A 15,117-nucleotide genomic window follows, 5' to 3' on the forward strand; every position below is an offset into this window, starting at 1 on the left:
GAACTAACACTTTAAAATTTTCCTTTTTCCCCCGTACTATTGAAGATTGGAACGCAGTACCATTATCATTGCTAAACAGCACTGACTCAATAGACCTGATCAATTTTTAATTTGTTAATGTCACAACAGAGATGTGAGTGTTTTAGTTCGTTTTCTTTTGGGTGCTTGCATGCTTGTATTGTATTGTAGTCCTGAATGCTCTGTTGTAATTTTACCCCTCCTGCTTGGGCCCGCATGGGCCTGCAGTATTTTGTAAATAAATAAATGTAAATAAATACCAATTCGTAAGCCTGTGGCGCACGGCGCATACGCTGCCAGCATGCCTCACGTTATCTCCGGCGCGCCGCGGGACATACGCAGCCAACACGCCCCTTTGTGTTATCGTTTTCGAAGCATGTTTTTCTTGGCAAATTAGTTCTTGTCCCAAACTTCAAGGAGTGTAGTCGTCTTCTTTTCGCTCCTGCTTTGGGCGAGTACGCTACACCACTATACGCCTTTGTCGTTTCATCGATACGATTCCTCCTTCCATTGGCACTGCGTCAGCGTCCTACAGTCGTCGTCATGCCTCCATGGGCGACCTTGGCAAGCGATTGCCATGACAAAGTGAGACGATATCGGAGGACGTGGTACATATCCGAAGCCTCGGGATTACCACTACACGTGTTAAATAAGCTGGTCTTCAGGAATATGGTCTGTCACTACATTGCTCGATTGCTCTTCGTATTACAGTCGGCAGTCATCGTGAGATCGGATCTGCCATGGATGGATGGATGGATGTAAAACTTTAATGAAAGTCCTGAGGTACGCGACTCAGCGCGCAGCGGGCCGCTCCCATCTGCCATAATTTTTTTAAGTGAGCGAAGTCGTGCCGACGTTTTAAATAATTTGACATCCACTTAACGAGCTGAGCATTAAGTGTGTAATATAATTATTAGTTTATTGTGTTACCTTATCGACAGCTTTAAAAAATTAATAAAAATCGCATCAATTTGCTTCACATCAGGATAGTAATCCAATGCGTCCATTGCAAATGATGTCAGCTGATAAGCGTCGCTGCACTTCAAACAGCGTTGTTCCCTACGTGCACTGTCGGCTGACTAGCGTGACTTCAACGTGCTATATACATGCGTTGTTCTCCTCCGCGCCAAAAACATATGACTGAACATCGGTGGACCGGTTCAAGCAAAGTTAGCGTCTCAATGTTCCGCTGAATGATATTCTAACACAGCTTGCCAAAAGTACTTATTCCTGCCACTCAAGTGTGGCAGAGAAATGTCGGATCGCTGAGTCGAGTTACATTCTGCCTGGCATGCGGGCTCCACTCCAACGCAACTCGTTGCCGATGAACGTGCTGGGGAGACTTGTCTCTCATAGCCATTCGTGCTTTCGCTGATAATGTTTTATCTCTCGTTTTCAGACGCCCGCCTGCCTGTAGAATCGGCCACCTTCCAAAGGGCCCTTCACGCGCGACGCAGCGCGAGGTGGGGAGATACCTAATGATTAATGTCCTTTCGTCGTATTCAGGTGCGCGCAGCGTACACGAACCGTTGACGCGTCCTGACGCTCCATCTGCTGATCTTGTCGCGAAGTAAGGGCAAACACGCCTACCATTCTCGGAAGGCGTGCATAACTTAGTGCTTCTCTCAACCGGTACACCATTCATCATGAGACCTGCGTACAACAAGCACAGCGAAAGAGTGCCCTTTCCCTGGCGCGGCCTCCTCGAACGCTCGTGTCTATTTAAGATCATCACCTGCAATACTTGTCCAGTTCATGCGAACGTTTTATACCATCCTGGACGTTTAGAACGTTTACGCACGCTTCTTCAAGTCTCTACAACAAAATGCCACCAATACGCAACCCACAAGCGAAGTTTGTCAAGGTGTGTTTGTGGATGCAACGGAAGGGTGTTATCATGATTCGGCGTTTCGGTGATTCTGTTGCGTTAATAGCCAAAATTCGCTGCTTATAGTAACTTGAAGTGCGCGATAGAACGAGTGTAACGTTTTTCTTTACCATTCACTGGCCTCAAGCAGTCTGATAAATAATACCTTGGGGTGCACTTATTCCGTCACACCTTTTACGTTACGTTAGTCTAACAATTGGCCTCCTTGGAGACACGAGAACACTTTGTCAGAGGGCATTTTTTTTCGGAATAAGTAGAACTGGTTTTGATACGTGGAAGAGTTTCAGTTGAGGGCTTTCAAGCGGACTTTAATTGTGCGCGTTTCATTGATGCGATCATATGATGTAATGCGTGGTCTTTAATATCCGAGTAGTTAGAACTTGTGTATTTTAGAGCGCAGATCTTAGGCGTCCGTTCCTGCGTCGAGCGTTGGCGTTCCCGGCGTAAACGAGCGAAGGAGCGCAGCGGATGAAAGAACGAACGCGGAGCGCAGCGGGAGATGAAAGAAGGGGCGACAGCGAAAACAGCGCGAGGAGAAAGCGGAGGAAGACATGGCGAAAGCGTGAGATGAAAAGCGTAGTGTCTGCTGCGACGACCGCTACGAGCTGGAGTAGCGCGCCGTCGTCTGTTCACTTCTTTATTCGGTCACTGCGCTTGTCACCGGCTAACAAACGTTAAACGCTATTCCTCGACGCTTGACGCGCCTGCATGTATTACAAGTTTCTCGAATGTTATCGATAGTTCTATCAGTTGGCTATTATCACCAAAGCTTTTTGTAATCTGATTGTATACGCGACGCGAATGGTGTAGTACTTTTTAGAAGCCACGCCTGCACCAGCGATTACACTGGAGCCTTCGACGAGTGATGTATAAACGCCGACGCACTTGCCCCGCAGATCATAATTCCGACAATCGCCCACTCTGCTGCATGTCTCTCTCAAATTTTTTGCCTCGATGTATCGCGAAATGAAAATACGTATAGGGCTGCGCTCAAATATCGCATTAGGGAGTAACGTAATCATCTGTGAATGTTTTACCGCAAACGAAGTGTGCGTGCGTGTGTGCGTGTGTGCGTGCGTGCGTGCGTGCGTGCACTCATGGGACATTACTCGCTCCGTTCGTGAGGTGTATTTTATTTCACTGCATCACCTATGTTCTAGCAGTTCACATGCTTTTCACTTACATATGACACATATCAATGGTGGTACGTTTTTCTTTCTTTTTTTTTTTTTTGGTTACACAGATATTTATCAACAACGACTTTGTCGATTCCGTGACGGGAAAAACGTTTCCGACAATCAACCCTTCGACTGGAGCCAAAATTGCGGACATACAGGAAGGAGACAAGGTAAGTGCTGACTCGTGCACATTTTCATCCTTTAAGCAGTTGCAAGACTGCGAAGAGGAGCTTTAGGCAGGCATCAATGGTGGGCGAGGGAAGCTTAGCGCAACTTGGATTTGAAGCAAAATAACGTCACAGTCCTAACTTGGGGTGAACCCTTGTGGGCACAGTGCTGCGTGGGAGAGGCCGTCATCTCACATTACAAAGTTAGACAGCGCGATAAGACGCCGACAGTACAGAAACACGTACGCCACACTACAGCAAAACAACTGCGGGCGTTCGTCTGGTTAACCTCCCTTCTTCTAATTGCGTATTTTCTCGGTTTCTGGACCAGATACGCGGTCCTCTTTCATAGTAACAGAATGCGGAAGATAAACTCTCATGAGGCCTGCGGCGAAAGAAAAGAAGGGAAGGACGATGCGAACCGAGCGTTTCAAACGGCACGAGACCACGAGGCGCGTGAACCGAGTCGTAATCGAGGGAGAAGCGGCACTGCTCGAGCATTATCGACGTGGCTCTGGGCTGAGAAGGTCGCACCGTCAGCTACGCTCTGGCGACGGGAGACTTGGAGGTTCGGCCGAGTCCGTGACGCGGGCAGTCCGAAGGTGCAGCCGTCGACCTCGGAGACGTTCGAGCGAGGCTACTGGGACCAGCTGTAGCATCACACGGCATGGCCGGGCACTCCAGAGAGGATCCCCCGTCATCGGCAGACCAGCGCGTTCGATGATCCCCGGACCGCCACGTCGGCACATTGAGAAAGGAGCTGGATGGAAGCAACGGCCGAGAACGTCGTTAGGCTAAGTCCGTCAGGCCTCTCTGACACTTCCAACATTAGCGACCGGGTTACAGACGTCCACCAAGGCGACGACATCGTCAAGATTGCCGGGAGCAACGACTCCGAAAGAGACGCCACTTGGACCAAGAGAGCCCCATGAGTCAGCGTTGTTGTGAAAGCCGGAGCGGCCACGAAGGTTCCATGGCTGGTGCCGTGCCAGGTGCCAAGAGGAGGAGTTATCCAGGGAGATTAGAAAACTGTTTTATATACAAATGTACATACGGTATTTTGCAAGAAGGGCTCCATGATATTGGAGCCGTCTACGTACTAACATCTTTGCATGTAGTAGCGTTTACATCTCCTAGCGTTTCTACATGGTCGAGCAACTTCACAACACTCAAGTCCCGCTGTTTTATCCCTTTCGTTTCCCTCTTTCACTCGACGAGGGAATACACTTTAGTTCTTTTAGCCGATGACAATGTTCGACCAGTTCGTACACTCCCGCCCATGACGTGGCACCGTTTTCCCACCGGGCTCCGCCTCCAATCTTGCCTGGTCGCCCCCGAACACAGGCAGCGGTTGACACCTTGGGAGCCACATTCGGGAATCTAGATGCAAGAGTCGCCTGTCCGTAGTGGTCAATTCGCGGAAGCCACCATTTCCAGTCAAGAGTCACCTCTCCGTAGCGGTCGGTTCGCGGAAGCCACCATTTCCAGGGAGGGCGGCTGTTGTCTTGAAAGGGCTCTAGGTTGGCGCGTCATCGTCGGCGCCGGGCCTCGTTGTAGTTCGGGTGGCGCTGGTAATTTCACGGAAACGCACCAAAGGGCCACGTTGCCGTTTAGCGACGCATGAGGGAGCCTGGTGCCTAACTGCTCATCCATCAGTCCCAGGTGACACTTCCCGGCCGCGAGAACCGACAAGCGTGACTTGATAGCTTCCCCGTATGTCGATGAGGCCTCCTTTGTCCCGAAGCACCGCCAGACACAACAGCGTCAAGAAACGCGTCCACCAAGGCGACGACATCGTCAAGATTGCCGGGAGCAACGACTCCGAAAGAGATGCGACGCGACTTGGACGAAGAGAGCCCCACGAGTCAGCGTCAAGGAACGTGAGGACATTCCACGTAAGCGGCGAGATCGCAAATATAGGCCAGAGTTGCCTGACTTTCAGAGAGCAAACACCCAGACTTATTGTAGGCGAGTTTAAGAACATATTCAGTGTTTATTAAGGATCAGGTTGTACATTTGTTAGTATTTTTTTCCTGCAGCGTGTTTTAGTACGCTTGAGTTTTATTTAGTTTGAGTTTTGGGGTTTCGTGTGAGATTAAAATGTGCTTGCTGTGTTGCCATGCGTTTCCCAACCTCATCTCTTTTAACACCCGCACGCCCTCGAGATCAGTGACAAAAACCCACGACAGAAACCAAGCGAGGGCGACAGGGTGTGATGAGGCATGTGCGCGTGTGACTATCTGGCTGGAACGGATGGCCTCGAGAGTGAAGGAGCTTGGTTGGAAATGTCAACTATATCCTGGCGGGACACGGCGCCGTAATTCCTTTTAGACACGGTCGTCAGCGCGTCAAGTAAACGCTATGCTTGTTTGTTGAAATGACCAAGCCATGTGAGGGGCCCTTAAGGCACTCTGTGTACTACTTGAACATGGCACATCTGATGACACCCCATATATCCCTTCGAAAACAAGAAAGTGAACAAAACATGAAACGTATCCTGCACAACTACTCCGGCACCAACTACCAGTTCCTACAGAACTCCAACAACCCTATGTTGGAGACCCCATGCCCTCCGAGGGTCCAATTTCCAACTATACTGGGGTAAACAACGAGGCGCCTGACTAACCCATCACCCTGTCAGAACTCATGCAAGCTCTCAAAAAGCTCACACGCAACACCCCTCCTGGCCGCGATCACATCATCAACAAAATCCTGCGATATCTAGATACTTCTTCAAGGTATTACACAACCTATATAAGAAGCACGGTGAAGCTGCCCTATTTCAAAACCCAGTACCCGGTGTCTAGCGCGATGCCGTATTATGGGCCCAGTGCACGGAGGCCCAGTGTCACGCGCGGAGAGTTGCGCCAAGGTACGCTACCTTGGGCTCCAAACTTATGCGGGAACGCGACTCTGCTTACGCGTAGGAGTCGCACTCGCGCGGCACTGCCGGTAGCAGTTTTTTTTTTTTTCTACTACTTATTATGGTGCGAGTAAAACTCGTTTGCTCAGCTCACGTTTACGAGCTTTGATTTTACGCTCCCGTGCCGGAGTATGTACTCATTACTTCAAAAAATGTCAGTTTCGCCCTAAGGGCGAAGCAATGAATGCGATAGCAACACAGCAATGTCATACGAAGTAAGGTGAGCGGCTTTGGTAGCAATATGAATTGTAGTAAACATGAGCTGATTAAGTAAGCAGGTGTGCTGCGGCGTAAGTAGACCGACATGAAGAGAGACTCGATGACCACGAGGAGGCGCGTGTGAAACGGTGGTGTTGATGAGAAGCGCTTCCCGTGGGCAGCGCGTGCGAAGGGACACACCTATAGCGCTGCATGTGTAGCGGGCGATGGAAAATGTGGCCCGACTATTACTAACTGATTGAACAAGCGTGGTGTGAGCGCGCACAAACAAACATGAATAGATCACACTGAATGACTGCAGACAACGACTGTCAAAACGCTGGCAGCACGCGCGTACGCCGCACCAACGGGCGAAGGTACGTGCGGTCTATCGCTTCAACGGAAACTGAGCGGCGAATGCACGGCGCATAACGGTCAGAGCCGTGTGGAGATAAGCGACGGTGCGAGCGAGCGACGAGCGCGGTTGTTGGCAGAGAGGAAGTGCGCCCCCCCCCCCCCCCCCTCCGCTCCCTCCGGCGCTGGCTTCCCGCTTCCTTGCTTGCGCGTGGGAGATTGAGTGCGTTCGCTCTCCGTGATAGCGCGCGTCCCCGCACGCTTCCGCTCGGGCATACGGCGCGCGGCGAAGATTTTATCTATAGGGAACCTCACGGCGACGGCGGCGACGACGGCGACGACGACGGCGACGGCAGAAATCCGGTTGAAGTGTCCATATAATTGCTATCGCAATAAAAAACTCATTGGCCGTATGCTGTATGTGCAAGTAAAAGCGCGCGAGGGCAAGGGACGCGCGCTTTCATGGGGAGCACGGTGTAAGAATAAGGAGAGGTGCTGACACTCTCCCCCCAACGCGCGCGAAAGCGCCGCTCGCTCGCGTCCAGATTATGTTCGGCTTGATTGCAGCTGGTTCGGCGCCGTCGTAGAGGGCGCTGCGGTATGCGGTCCCAGCCTCGGCGGCAAGGCGCGTGCTGCCGCTGCTTCGTCTTCCTGCTTGCATCTACGGCTGCGCTGTTTTGAAGGCACGATTTTTTTTCGCGTTCGTTTCATGAGCTTGTGCTTGGGTATTGTCGCCACGGGCCCTCGACGAAGGTGGCAGCGGCCTTCTGAGGGGCGTTTGAAATGGCTAGAAAGTGCTTCGTTCCGAACTGCAATTCTGGATACCTGACTTGGCGGAGCGTGTGCCTTTATTCAAAGCGCCGTCCGACAGCGGTCGTCTAGAGCATTGGCGCCGTGCAAATCTGAGGGCAGACCGAACTCTAATGCCTACCGACCATGACTACACCAGCATTTTTCTGAGGATACGATATCGATGGTATATTACGCGGAGCGCTCGATAAAAGGATTCCCGCCTTATTTCCAAACTGTCCAAAAAACCTCACACGGTAAAATAAACCTCGAAAACCGCTGCGGAAGAGAGAACCTTCTGTGTACCACAGTAGTTTGTGCAAATTTTGCTGCATGTACAAGATATATACTGGGTGGTTTACTAGCATGCACCAAGATTTGAAAATACGTAAATGTCACGTAGCTGGACAGAACCAAGGTAATGTTGTTTGCCGTCGCTTGGAGATACTCAGATTATTTTTTTTTATTCCGCTTAATTACATAATTATTTTCATAATTGATTGATCAACTTTTTAATGCTATAATTGGATAAAAAGTGTGAACGAGAGAATTGTACAGCAGCATGGAAAACTCCCAATATACCTTTCTGTTGCTCAATACGTGATTCATAAAAGTGTTTTCCGAGCGTGAACGAAACCCGCGAATACAGCAATATTGCCGCGCGACTGGCCGCTCGAAGCACTTGGCATGTATTCGTGAGCTTCTTTCATGCTCGGAAAAACACTTTTACGTAGCGCGTATTGAGCAATAGAAAGCTGTATCGGGAGTCTTTCATGTTGCTCTACAATTTTCTAATTGACACTTTTGATCTAATTATAATAATTAAGAAGCTGATCAATCTATAAGACTAATCTAATTAGGCGGAATGTAAAAAATAACTGAGTATCTCCAAGGGACGGCAACAACATTACTATGGTTCTGTCCAGCTACGTGACATTTGCATATTTTGAAATATTTGTGCACCCTGTAAAACACTGCTGTTTTCTGTGCAGATGTGTGCCTGATTTTCAAATTTGTTCCATCCTGGCTACTGAATTTTCTTTTACAATGCGCGTGCGGTGTATATTGCACGCTTGCATGTTTTTATACATTTTCAATTGTGGGAGTGTATGAGACCGCAAGCTTCTGGGATGGTTATCACCTATTAAAATTATCGAGCTGCTTCATGCACAAGTTTTTTCATATTGTGTCTATGCAAAACAAAAAAAAAGGTCTGTGGAATTATTATGTGGTGGGTGTAAGTGTATTTGTGAACAGGCTGTAGCATGCATTGTCAAACACGCTTACATTGGCACATTCTCGTATGTAATTTAATAAAAAAGAAAGTCGCTTCTTTTTTTAGATCTTCCAAGAGCCACTCAGTCCTCAATGGACGAAAGTCCAGTGAATAATATACACGGTCTATGTTAAGTGGAATTGGAATAAAAAAGGCATTTGCTCAGGTTTTCATCAGCAAACTGTGGTAGTGATGCTCTAATTCAAGATAGACGCCTGCCTTCGTCCCGCCTAATAAATTCTCATTTGAAAGAGTTTTTACATAGCTGGATGGGCATTCTCATCTTAAATTCTAGCCACGAACGGCTTTGCTCTAGTGCGTTGCATATCGGAAGCTTGCGCCGTTTCATTTCTTAATTTATATCGCGGCCACATTCAATTCGCGCAACGATGATTGAACGGTTTTCTGAGTGTGAATGGAAGCAGCGATAAGCATGAAACACATTTTCTGGTGCAGTCACTATTTTCTTCTGATCGAGGGGTAGGACGTGGGCTAACACTTTCATTTTTTTATGCTTGGATGAACGGCTAGACCGGACGAAACAAATTGTGCGCGCGAGGGTAACTTCGGTGGGCTTTGAGTGCTGCCCGATTGATCCGTGTTCACGTCATCCACGCCCTGCACAAGGAACCTTCATGTTAGCGAAGCCTGGTACACTTATCACTTTAATGTGAAATAACGATTTTTTTCGCGCTTTGAGATTTACTCACTCCAGTATGAATGAAAATTTAGCGGAGGCGGAGGAATCCCAAGCCGCCGGCGCCGCTAAGCTGGGACCGCTGGCCGCGGCGCCATCTATCTGCTCGCAGCAGAGCTACTCGGTGCGCCCGCGCGCGGCCGAACATAATCTGGACGCTCGCTCGCGCGCAGTGTCAACACCTAAATATTCTTCCACCGTGATGGGGAGCGAACGCACGACGGAGAACAAACGCGATTTCCCAGTGGAAGGTAAGCGGTGGGCGAGGAGGGCATCGAGGCACCATAGGTTGTGCATGTGCGTGCCCGCTCTCCCCCTGCGGCGCATGCGCGCAGCCCTGCGGGCCTCTGCCGCCTGTGCCGCAGACTCTCTCTGGCTAGAGTGTACTAGACAATGGTCATATTCTAGTACACTCTACTCTGGCTTCTCGCCCGCCTCTCCCCTTACAGTGTCGACAACGGCGCTTAGCCGTTCCGTCACGTAGACATCGCGCTAGCCCTCTTATCAGTTGCCCTTACGACTCGCCATGGCCCGGCCGCGTGCCGTTCGGAGGAGGAACAACGCAACGAGCGACAGGGAACTGGCTCCCACCAGCTGCGCGCTACTGCGCCGTGACGTCTGCTGCGCGCCGCCCGTACACTGTGCGTAGCTTTCGCCCCACTTCCCCTACGTGCGTTCGGCCTGCAAGTGCTTCGCCGCCACGGAACACGAAGAAATGCTTATGCACTTCGGTGAAGTGAATGCACTTCATTAGCGGAAGAACGATGCTCCTTAGTGACCCGCATTTTATTAACGTTGGAGCAGACGGTATCCGAAGGGCGCAATACACGCGAAAATATGTAATCCTATTTATCCAGCTTTTATACTAATATCCTCCTTTTTCTATTGTTCTCACGAGCAGTTTTCGATAAAAAAGCGTTTCGTTTGTGTCATACTTTATTATGTTTACTACAAAATTTTTACGAGATAGCTAGAGTGCTAGAGGTTATACGAGATAGCTAGAGTGTACTAGACAATGGTCGAGTGGGCCGAACGGCGCTCTGCCGCTGAGGCGCCGCGTGTGGAAAAATAGTGCGAGGGCGCTGCGAGCGAACTGGATTGGGGCGGAGACGCGCTCCGCGGCATATTCAACGTACTTTCGCTGCGGGCGCCGAGGCCGATTGCGCATAGTACGCTCTTAAAATAGTGCTTTATTTCAACTGCAAATTTATGTTTACACCATTTTCCCAAACATATATATTTGAGGCATGGATTATACAACGCGACGTCTTCAATTTTGCTGTCGTTGTCAAGCGCGTCGTCTGCTAGCGAGCGCGCGTTCGCTACGCGGACTCTGGCGGACGCCCAGTTTTTCTCTCAGAACCTCTGTGCAGTACATTTTTTAATGGTTTAGTTGCTTCGGTGCGCCCATGACTCTTGACGGCCTGTACCAAATGTAGTTTTAGCCATGTTAACTGCTGTTTTTACCACTGTCCTCTAAAAGTAACTGGTATCTCCGCACCATGAAGGCTACGTAAGAAAAATTTTATTATTGATATCGTGTCATTTTACACGCGCTTCTTGTTGGTGGATATTGATCAGGGCCAATGATCGAAGAAAACAATATTAGAGCGAAATAAACCAGATTTATTAACTGCGTGGCGCGATGAATGACTAATGTATTTCTAGGTAATTAAATCAAATGGCACATAGACATATATATTTACGATATATATAGGTAAGGGAAAAAATAACAAATATTCCAAATGCAATAATTGAAATGAAGAAGTGAGAACTCGCGACTGGAATAAGCGCACGTGTTTGCAGTAACAAACTCACTTATTAGTAAATACTGGAAATAAAACTCTCATTCGCAGCAATAATATTCATAGCAGGCAAAACCATCTTATATATATATATATATATATATATATATATATATATATTAGTGTGTGTGTGTGTGTGTGTGTCATTGATGTACTGTACGACGCCGAATAGTCATTTCCGTTCGAATGTAACGCATGACAGTACTATTGAAATCTCAAAGGTGAGTGACCGCATGCAAGTGAGGACTGTTATTCCGAATGATTTTGCTGCCGGAGAGTCGTGCCTGTTGCGTAGAGGCGCAGTTCATGGGAGAATTAACGGACGGGTGTTAACAAGTCCTGCTTAACAAGTTCTTAGCTCTCATTCAATATAAACGCCCCGTTTTGGGGCAGCCTGTAAATCTGCAAACTTGATTCAGACAAGGAAAACTTTGTTTGACAGTCTCACCATGTTTGTAACCCATTAAAACTGGGTGCCCCATGTGGTACGTACACTTATCTTCTTCAACGAACGCAACAGATCTACACATATCTCTGCGTGTATGTGAGACATGCCGTTCCTTTAATTGTTTCATTAGGGTCGTTATGATAGTGCACCGGATAACTGAACGCGGCCGTTTATAATATACAAGCTGCGGAGTTGAGCGGTCATACATTTGGTAACGGCATTACATTTATGCATGAAATATAGGATAAGCGTAACATGTTTTTCTCGGAAATCAGACTCTAGAATAATTTATGTTGTTTACACCACCAGAAATAAGCCGAAGAACGCAGCCACCTGCTTCTTTCTTTTTTTAATATAAGCAAATTCTTCGGTTTTACGCGGCAAAACCACGATATGATAATGATGCGCCCTTTCTTTTTTTTTCTTTTTTGAAGTATCGACTAGAAAAAAATTCCACGTACGGCTTACGGCCAAAGATTAGCATATAGAATGGCCAACTATAAAACCGTTTTCGGCGCTCGAGGTCCGACTGCAATAAATAACCCCGTACCAATTACTCCGCATTCTGTTACGCGAGAAAGGCGGAAACTTGAATGGAATGTTGCACTGCAGTTTACTCTTTTTCTTTTTAAATCTATATCAATGCTTCCCGTAAATCTAAGTACAAGGCGCCGGATGGGGCAGATATGCTTTACTTGTTTGAAGCGGCAAGCAGGAAGGTTACATATATGTTGCTTCGTCTGCATTTCGCAAGACCTACTGATAGAAAACTATATGCGTAACAATACACACGAGAGATGCATGCTGCTTGGAGAACGAGGAAAGTATTTTTTCTCCAAAGGGAACCATACAATAACATAGTGGAATGAAAGCCGACACTGCGGCCGCAATGCACCGTAATCATCGAGCGGCATTAGAAAATAATAAAAAATAAATAAATAAGAGAAAGAAAGGGAATTTATTCTTAAGGCATATCTACATGTCATATGCAATTATGAACGCCGTTTGATTGGTCTGAACGCAAATACCAGCGCGCGAAGTTGTACGAATGACCCTGCCGAGCAGTATCGCCAGCAGTTTCCAACGGCGCGACCTTGATGCGGCCCAATCCACTTCGACCGCAGCGCCGCCCCAGTATTTTTCTACGTCGGGCGCCTCACTGCAAAGCATGCGCCGCCCCAGCCGCTCGTCCCACTCGACCATATTCTAGTACACTCTAGAGATAGCAATAACGCGGCCTAGAACGCGCGCTCATCACCACTGGTCGGTCGCGTGTGCTGTCTCAAGGCAGAAAACAAGCGCGCTGGCGCCAGCATACGATGACTCATTCCGTTTCTCGGGGGACCAGCACTGGCTAATGAAGCAGACGATAGCTTGTACGCAGCAGACGACTGAAGCAAGAGACGCTTTTGACGGAAAAACTTTCCGCTTTTAGCGAGCTGCTTTACTTTTACTCAGGAGTAAAACTGTTTTGCTTTATCGAGAACTTTCGATTCATTGCCTCCATTTCAGTTCTTTGCGCGGAAACGCGAAAAGTTAAGTTTTTGTCATGTTACAAAAGCAAATCGGGGCCATCAGCGCCATTTTGCAAGCATCGCGCCTACGTCACGCCTCGAAGAAAATGGCGAAGTGTCCAGAATAGAGGCCCTGGCACGTGTGAGGGAGGGAAGCGGAGATCAAACGCGCCGTCTGCCTTCCCGCGAAAGGCCGTGGGGGCGACGGGAGGGAGGGGGGTCTGCGTTGTGCTCCGGCAGCGCAACTGCGTATTTCACGACCGGGCGCAACTTAAGTCCCTATATAAGAAAAGTACCGCCATCCTTTGATAAACGCCGCTTCTCTCTCTCCTGTATCTCCGATTGGACGATGATAGCGCGCGCTTTTCACTTCTTTATATTTTCTTTTTTTTCCGCCTCAGATCGAGCCATGTTGAAAGTCCTCTGCGCAGCCGCAGTCGCCGGCGGCGGCGCGCGCCCGGCCTGAAAGCTTCAACGTGGACTTTCTAGGTGCGCCACCGTCGACTTGGCTTTCGCAAGCAAAAAGTAAAGAAAAAAGCAAGCGCTTTAGGAGAGGAGGCGGCGGAGGAAAGAGTAGATGGCGGTACTTTTCTTATATAGGGATTTTAGGCGCAACGGGACCTCAATCTCGCGCGCGAGAGGGAGGAAAGCGGGAGGGGGGGCAGCGCGGGAGGGAGGGGCGGCTTCTACTCCCAGTTGCGCGCCGTATCTTGAAAGCGATCTGCAGACTGCTCATACCTTTGCGCGGGCTGTGCTCTCGCCGCTCACAAAGGTCACTACGCGCAGATCTTGAAAGCGATCTGCGCACGGCTCCTACCTTTGTATGCGCTGTGCTTTCGCCGCTCAGTTTCAGTTGAAGCGAAAGACCGCACGAACCTTCGCTCGCTTCTGCAGCCGCGCTTGCTCATGCCAGTGTTTTGACAGCGAGTGTGCGCAGTCATCGAGTGTGATGCGTTCATGTTTGCTTGTGCGCGCTGGCGCCATGCTTGTTAATACGGTTAGTAAGCGAATGTTTCCAAGTTTATACGGCCGGTAAAACTGCTATCCTTACTTCGTATATCTGTCTACTAATTTGTTATCGCAATCGATGCTCCTCCTTTCGGGCGAAACTGCGACTAACCATAAGGCCCGTTGGGGCATTACGTGGGAAAGGAGAGCGGAGATGAATAGAACAGTTGTCATAATTCATGTAAAAATGGCAGCCTTATCAAACGTACATCGTTACATGCTGGTTAGCGCTAAGAAACACTACAACAGAAAATTGAGGTGCTTTTCAAACTTCGTCGTTGCCCAGTAGGCGAAAAAATGTTAACAGTGAAATCAGTAATACACAATGCATAAGAAGACATTTCGCAGCACAGTACTTTAGAAAAAAATATTACAAAAATAAGTGGCATTAGGCACTTAAATCATTGCAGTGTAGAAAGCATTCGTAATTTCAGAATCAGTAATAAACTTCAGTATTAGTAAAAATACTCTGATCAATAAAATCAATAAAAATAGCTTAATTCTTGTATTAAGTGCATGAGAAAGAAAGCCGCGTCTACGAAGGAGGTTGATGAGTAGACAAATCAGTTAATCCATTGTGAAAGGAAGTCCGATCATTTATAGTGACTATTTATGAAGGCAATTTATTGCACTGTTTATTGAAAATGTAAACGTGAGTTTCCGTATCGATTACTACACACATGCGTATATCGGACAAACTTTATGTACGTGACCGACATGAAACAAAAACGAAAAAGAAGCGTAAGGTTTAAGTAGATGTGCATGATGAATCACTATAAAATTGAAAATGTAAGAAGGAAATTAATGAGGCCAATTTTTCTACGCATGCCCAAAATGTTGAGGGACTGCTTCAG

At 48.2% G+C, this 15,117-nt stretch overlaps 1 protein-coding gene across 2 annotated transcripts in view; it reads left to right on the forward strand.

Moving 5' to 3' along the window:
* The first annotated feature begins 1,483 nt into the window (after positions 1-1,483).
* Positions 1,484-15,117, forward strand: part of LOC119464424 (aldehyde dehydrogenase, mitochondrial-like) — a 126,656-nt gene continuing 113,022 nt past the window's right edge. For both annotated transcript variants that reach the window (XM_049656425.1, XM_049656426.1), the window contains exons 1-2: positions 1,484-1,588; positions 3,150-3,254. The gene's annotated coding sequence lies outside the window, so the exon portion shown is untranslated. The remainder of the gene's footprint in view (positions 1,589-3,149; positions 3,255-15,117) is intronic.

Source organism: Dermacentor silvarum, chromosome 9 (genome assembly GCF_013339745.2).
Source record: "Dermacentor silvarum isolate Dsil-2018 chromosome 9, BIME_Dsil_1.4, whole genome shotgun sequence".
Taxonomy (NCBI): Eukaryota; Metazoa; Arthropoda; class Arachnida; order Ixodida; family Ixodidae; genus Dermacentor; species Dermacentor silvarum.